Genomic DNA, 7,938 nt, shown 5'->3' with positions numbered 1-7,938 from the left:
TTCTTGGGGAAGGGGGGCATGGACTCACATCACCACACTGCTCCGAGCTGGGGTCCTGTTTGTCCCCACTGACACTGAAAATAGAGTGCTACTCACGCTGCTTTATTGCTTTAGGAGTGGAAGCCCAGCTCCTCAGTGGGCCACTGATTCAGCGTGTAGGGAGGAGAAGCAGCACAGCAGCCACCTGCCCCCACCTCATTCTGTCTTGCCACCTTCCCCATGCAGCCCAGCTTCTTCCTTCCCCCTGTCAGAGTCCTCCGATGTTTGTTTGCTGTATCATATTCAGGGATGCTTAGTTGTGAGGGGGTTAACCTTGGGGGAACAGGGCTGCTTCATCTTGGCCAGAACCAGAAGTCCTATAATTGTTTTAATGTACTTATTTAGTAATCCTAACATCTGTGACAATCCTGGCTCAATTTTGATTGATTGATTGCTTTTATTCTTATTTTTTTCTTAGCATGCTCAGATTTAAGGCTTTTGTGCATGCTCAGTAAATTCTAATTAGATTCCAGACATTATGAATTTTACCTTGCTGGGTGCTGAATATTTTGTTTTCCTATAAATATTTTTGAACTTTGTTCGAGGATACAGTTTAGTTATTTGAAAAATTTGATCCTTTTGCATCTTTGAGATTAGGTGCTATCAATTAAAAATAAAATTGAAAAAACAGATTAGCAGGGACCAGTGTAGGGCTCAGTCTATGTTTAATTATCACTCATGATGGAGATAAACCCCTTCTCTACCCATGGTACTCTCACATGCCCCTTACATCATAAGGTTTCCAGTCTGGCTGGTAGGAGCCTGCAGTGCCTGGACCTGTGTGAGCTGGTGGACTCTTTCTGACTTGTCCATTCCTGGGCCTCAGGTAGTCTCCTCACATGTAAGCACTGACCTGTGTACTCTGTTGAACAGTGGAGGGAGGTCCTTTGTGGCTCTCTCCATTCTGGCACGCTCTCTTGTGACCTCTAGCTGTCTTGGTCTCCCCAGACTCTCAGTTCTGCCTTCCCCACCTTGGGAGACCACTAGGTTCTGCCTCGTTCCCCTCCCTGCACCACATGCTGGAAACTCACTCGAAACAGTGAGCTGGGCCATCGTGGGGCTCACTTGTTTGTTTATCATCTCTTAGGATCACAATTGTCTTGTGCCCAGGGTCTTGAATACTATCGTTTCAAGTTGCTCTTCAGTATCCATAGGGGGTTGGTTGCAGGAACCCCTGTGGATATCAAAATGCTCAAGTCTTTTATATAAAGTGGTGCAGTATTTGCACATAACTTATGCAAACTTCCCATATATTTTAAATCATGTCTACCTTACTTATAAAACCTAATACAATATACATACTACATAAATAGTTGTTATACTGTATTGTTTTTAATCTTTATTATTTTCTATATTTTTTATTGTTGTATTGTTACTTATGATTTATTTTTTTCCTAATATTTTCTATCCACAGTTGGTTGAATCTGCAGATGCAGACACCATAAATACAGTGGGATGACTATATTTTATTTTTTGCTTTTTGTGGTTTAAAAAAAAAATATTTGGTTGTTTCAGGTAGAACAGTAAAACCCGTCCTCATTTCTCCATCTTGTCTATTACCAGAATCATTATAATTTAATTATGTTCTTTCTATTTTAAGCACAGTCCATGTTTTTCCAAACACTTCTATATTTTCCATCTGATTTGATTTTCATTATCAGCCTGTGAGGTTGATTAGGCAAGTGTTTTACAAGGATATCCCAGACACAGGGCAAATGTCCTGCACCCAATTTCAGTCATAGAGTGTAGCCTTCAGGTCCCTGCCCAGCTGTGGCCGTCACTAATGCTGTCTCTGCACTGTGTGGTCCCTGGCTTTGAATTATAAGTGACTGGGTACACAGTCTCCACTATTTATGTGTCCTCTGACTCTCAATATTTCCAAATTTCCCACCAGGTGGCCCATCCACTAATGTATTCTATTAGGCACGTGTGGCCATTTCTTGCATTAGTTTCATCTTTCAAGTGTGTATTACAGGTGAACAACAAACAGGCACTTATCCGGTATAGTCCTGGATTTCTAGGTATGGGAATTACCCTGTGTAGAGGGAACTAGGGAACTTGGTATCACTAGGAGAGAGGAGTCAGGAGCAGCTGCCTCGTTCACCCCATTCCGCACACACTCACATGTGAGCAGACAGTCCGAAGGTCACATTTCCATAATCGTCTTCAGGCAAACATATTATTTAACACTGTGCTGTGCTCAGTATCAATGATGCGAAATCACCTGACCTGCTTATTCAAGATTTATTGCCTACCAATTTATAGTAAACAATATTTACACTACCCCTTGAGTTTTGAATTGTGTGACATTCATTCCAGGCCATCAATCTTTGATTGCCCCCTACATCATAAGGTTTCCAGTCTGGCTGATAGGAGCCTGCAGTGCCTGGCCCTGTGTAAAACAGTGAAAATCACTGCTCATTAGTTTGGATATTGAGTAAATACAAGCATTCTCAGGTATTTTTTTAAATGATTGTTTTCAATCTTTAAATATTCAAATGTGAAAATTAATAAATAGTATAAAAATTATATTTATATTGCAATTCTCTTTCTTATATAATTTTCCTAAAGAAGTAAGTAGAAACAATCCATAGAAATACGTATCCACATATATTTACAATCATTCACAACATACATGGATTGAGGCATATCTTTTTAGTTCTTTAACTTTTCTATATAACCTTATGAAGGAATTCTTAGAGTCTCTTGTCCCAAGGAATATTTGAAACTCATCTGCTTCCAGGATTTCCACCTTGGAGCCTATACACTGTTGGGCAAATTTTCTGTAAGTACATTGGAGAGAGTAGGAGGTAGCAGAGGTAGAGTCCCTAAGTCCTTCAGTGCCTGGTGACCACGAGCAAAGATGTGTCCCTTCTGCTTTCATGATGTAGTTCCAGCCTGGCACACTTATCCCACCTACCTTAGTCAAGGTTCTCCACAAAAGCAGAAACAACAGATATGTATACACAGAGAGAGAGAGTGCCGATGTATAGTTCCAGTCTGAGTCCATAGGAACTGGGAGAGGCAATGGTCTTAGTTCTAGTCTAAAGTCAGCAGCCCTGAGATCCAAGAAGAGCCAATGTTTCAATCCAAGTCCAAAGGCCAGAAAAGACCAATCAGCGTCCTAGCAATCTAGCAATTGGGCAGCAGGCTTCCCTCTTACCCAGCCTTCTTGCTCTATTCAGGCCCTCAACTGATGGGATGAGGCCCACCAACATTGGGGAAAGCCATCTGCTTTACTCAGTTCACTAATTCAAATGATAATTTCATCCAGAAACCCTCATAGATACATCCAGAATAATATTTGACCAAATGTCTGGGTACCCATGGCCCAGTCAAGATGACACAAAATAAACCACCACACCACTCATTCTAGAATCTCATCACCAGTCTTTCTATAACCAATACAGCAAATAACTGGACAGCGAGTGACCAAACAAAGGCTGAGGAGGCCAAACAGACCGCTTGAGGGCCAGAGAAAGCTGTGAGCCTGACATGATCGTGGAAAGACTAGTGTCAAGGCTACATTCAACCAATTATCTGGGTTCAGCTACCAATTCAATCAGCAAAGCATGGTTTCCGATAGAAGAGCATGTTTGGAGGTGGAGAGGTGGGGCCGGGTAACTTCCGCCTCCCTGGCCTCGCTGACTCTGGGTCCCTGTGGTCCCCAGCTCAGGTGCAGGAGTGGCTGCGGAGGCTTCGTGTGGGGCAGGGTCAGTCCTGGCCCGCCATATGCTGATGTCATCTGGGAGTCGGGAGATGCCACCTCAGAGGATCCTCCTCACCCCCAGCTCACATCTCCCAGGCGCTCAGCACCTCATCTGTTCAGACCGCCCCAGGCCCAGCCCGTGTTTACAGGCACAGCCTTGAGCTCGGCCGGCCCAGGGGCGCACACACAACGCAAATGTCTTTCCCCAGTTTTGGTGCAGAACACCACTTGACTACGAAATTGTGTGAACGAAATTAGCACGAAATGTTTGCAGAAAACTATTTTAAAGGTTAGGCACGGCTCCTTCATGGTGATGGTAAACCTTGCCCAGCACCTGAGCAGCAGGGACGTCAAGTGTGACCCCAGGACCCTGGACACAGCAGTGGTGCACAGGGCTGCGGGAGCTTCCTGTACTCAGCTGCGCGCTCCACTCCACCGTCTCCTGGGAGGGACTCTGTCCCACAGAGCTCTAGGTCCCTGTCGGTTCCTGGCACCAAGCTTTCTGGGACACAGGCACTCATATAGCTCCACAACCATCAGGACGTCAGATGGCTTAGTTTCTACTCAAAGACCCAGAGACGAAACATTGGGGCGGGGAGAGGGAGGGAGAGAAATTATAAAATCAAGTTTTCTGATTTCATACAAATGAAAACAGATAACTTCTTTTTTATTTTTAAACACAAAAGAATAAGTTCCCCTCACTATGTATCTGTTTAAAAAAAAAAGTCACAACAAAATATTTTAAGGGACTTTTTCATATAATCTTGTTCATTGACTCAATTTAAGCAAAATACCACCGTTTTTTTTTTTTTGGGTGGACATTTAAAAATCTTCCATGAGACTAAGAAGTACTGCAAATGTTCCCAAAGACTCGAGATGACTGTCTAAAATAGACGTTCAGGTGTTACTAAGAGGAAACTCATTTTTCGTGAATGAGATCCTGTAATGCAAAATTACTGCTAGATAGGAGAAATAAGGTCTAGTGTTCTATAGCAATGGAGGGTGACTATAGTTAACAACAATTTCTTGTATATTTTCACGTAGATAGAACACAGAATTTTAAAAGTTCCCAACACAAAGAAATGATAACTGTTTGAGGTGATAGATTTGCTATTTACCCTGATTTGATCACTACAGATTGTATACAAGTATAGAAACATCACACTGTACCCCATAAATACGCACAATTATTACCAACACAAAGAAATGATAACTGTTTGAGGTGATAGATTTGCTATTTACCCTGATTTGATCATTACAGATTGTATACAAGTATAGAAACATCACACTGTACCCCATAAATACGCACAATTATTATGTCAATTAAAAGTAATCTTAAAAATGAGAAAAAGAAAGAGGAAATTCAGAAGAAACTAAAGGGTCTGCTAATGTATAAAACTAGTGAATTCATTTATTTTTTCTTAGCTTTATTGTGGTATAATTACCAAATAAAATTGTAGTATAAAACTAGTGAATTCATTTATTTTTTCTTAGCTTTATTGTGGTATAATTACCAAATAAAATTGTACATATTCAAAGTGTACAATAGGTGTTTTGATATACATATACATTGTCAAAACTAGTGAATTCATTTATTTTTTCTTAGCTTTATTGTGGTATAATTACCAAATAAAATTGTGCATATTCAAAGTGTACAATAGGTGTTTTGATATACATATACATTGTCAAATGATTACCACAATCAAGCTAATTAATGCATCCCTCAACTCACGAAGTTACCTTTTTTGGTGTGTCGTGCTAATATTTAATGTCTACTCCCTTAGCAAATTCCAAGTATACAGTACATTATCATTAACTACAGTCCTCATGCTGTACATTAGATTTCCAGAACTTATTCATCTATCTTGTAAGTGAAGGTTTGTACCCTTTCACAATTGTCTAATATCTCTACATTTCACTCACTCCCCAGACCCTGGCAACCACCCTTCTCTCTGTTCCCATGAGTTCAACTAAAAAATATTGAATTTAAAGTCAAGTGTTCTGCCACCTAAAGACGAGGAATGACCAAAGCAAGCAATAAAGACACAAGCTATCTAAACCCTTCAAAATAAAAACAGGGTCACATCTGTTTTACCAGGCAATGGTTGTTCCAAAGCATGTTCCCTGTATAAATGAAAGTCCCAAATAGAATCCTTACTGCTCTGCTTAGCAATGGAGCGAGACTCAGGAACTCTGACGATCTCCTTAGGCTGTGTAAATCCCAGGGGCAGCTCTGTTTGTTTTCTTACCTTCTTTATGGAATCTCAGCTACTTATTACAGTAGAAATGTACAGAGTTTTAGCTCCTCAAATGTATGTACCTGCTTCTCTCTTAAAAACAAGAGCAATGGTTCACAGAAAATCGTTTTGTAGACCATTTCCTTTTTCATCATACATATCGCTGGTAATGCACATATGCAATAACACAGACACTAATGTGTTCTAGGTTTTTACCATAGTTGATTACTCTTCACTCACCTAATCTAGCATTGCAGTTTTCTTACCTTCTTTATGGAATCTCAGCTACTTATTACAGTAGAAATGTACAGAGTTTTATCTCCTCAAATGTATGTACCTGCTTCTCTCTTAAAAACAAGAGCAATGGTTCACAGAAAATCGTTTTGTAGAACATTTCCTTTTTCATCATACATATCGCTGGTAATGCACATACACAATAACACAGACACTAACGTGTTCTAGGTTTTTACCATAGTTGATTACTCTTCACTCACCTAATCTAGCATTGCGGTGGATGCACAAAGGATATTTAATGACTGAAACATCTGGTTCTGGAGGTCGTTTACTATCCTTCTAGAACAATAGACATACACCCATGAAAAAATGATCTTTGAAGACAGTCTTTAAACAAGGATTTTTTGAGAGCTGTCCATGAGCTCAGCATTTTGTGGGGTGACAGTCTTAAATATCTGAAATACTTTCTCCGTTGTTCTGACATCATATGGTGATGCACATTCAGAAGAGCATCATCTCTACATTTAAAAGGGATACTTTTATGAATTTTATATTTTATGTAGTATATGTGGAAGAAACAAATATTTGTGTTTGGATCAGAAGCTGCCAGAACCAGCTTTAATATAAGCAGCTGCAGAGAGCAGAACTGCTTTTTCCCCATCAGACAAATCACTGTGTGAGTGCATAAAATAATGTATATCTATACATTATGCACAATATATAATTTATATAAAATAGATTACATATATGTGTATACTTTTATGACAAAGGAATGAAAGAAAAAACTTAATACTTTCATATAAAATCTCAGTGAATAAGAAAATGCCCTGTTTTATGAGTGTTATTTCCAAAACTTGTCATGTTTTTTACAATGGCCAACAGTACACTTGTCATGTTTTTTACAATGGCCAACAGTACATGAAAAATGCTCAGCATCACTAATCATCGGGGAAATGCAAATCAAAACCACATTGAGATATCATCTCACCCCAGCTAGACTTGCCATTATCAAAAAGAGTATAACAAATGTTGGCAAGGATGTAGAGAAAGGAGAACTCTCCTACAATATTGGTGGGTCTGTAAATTACTGCAGCAATTATGGAAAATGGTATGGAGATTCCTCAAACATCTACAGATAGAACTGCCATATGATGCAGCAGTCCCACTGCTGGGTATATATCCAGAGGAATGGAAATCATGTTGAAGGGACACCTGTATTCCCATGTTTATTGCAGCTCTATTTACAATAGCCAAGAGTTGGAACCAACTTAAACGTCCATTGGTGGATGATTAGATGAGGAAAATATGGTATATACACAATGGAATACTACTCAGCCATAAAAAAAGAATGAAATTCTGCCATTTGCAGCAACATGGATGAGTTTGGAGACTATTGTTAAGTGAAATAAGCCAGACAAAGAAAGAGAGATACCACATGTCCTCACTCATAAGTGGGAGCTAAAAAAAAAATCAAAAATGAAAACAAGGAAATAAGAAAGAGAGAAAGAACAATCACCATAATATGCTAAACTTTCAGAAGGACAGAACAGAACTGTCGTTACTAAAGGTGGGAAGGGGGAGGGAGGAAAGAGGTTAGTGGGAAATTGGTTAAGAATCGCAAAGAATGATAACATTTTGTACTGATGAATATACTAATCACTCTGATTTGATCATCACATATTGTACACAGGTATTGATATTCAACTCTGTACTTCACCA

The sequence above is a fragment of the Galeopterus variegatus genome, unplaced genomic scaffold (genome assembly GCF_000696425.1).
Source record: "Galeopterus variegatus unplaced genomic scaffold, G_variegatus-3.0.2 Scaffold3368, whole genome shotgun sequence".
Classification (NCBI taxonomy): Eukaryota; Metazoa; Chordata; class Mammalia; order Dermoptera; family Cynocephalidae; genus Galeopterus; species Galeopterus variegatus.
The sequence above is the reverse complement of the archived record's forward strand: the minus strand, read 5'-3'. Positions refer to the sequence as shown.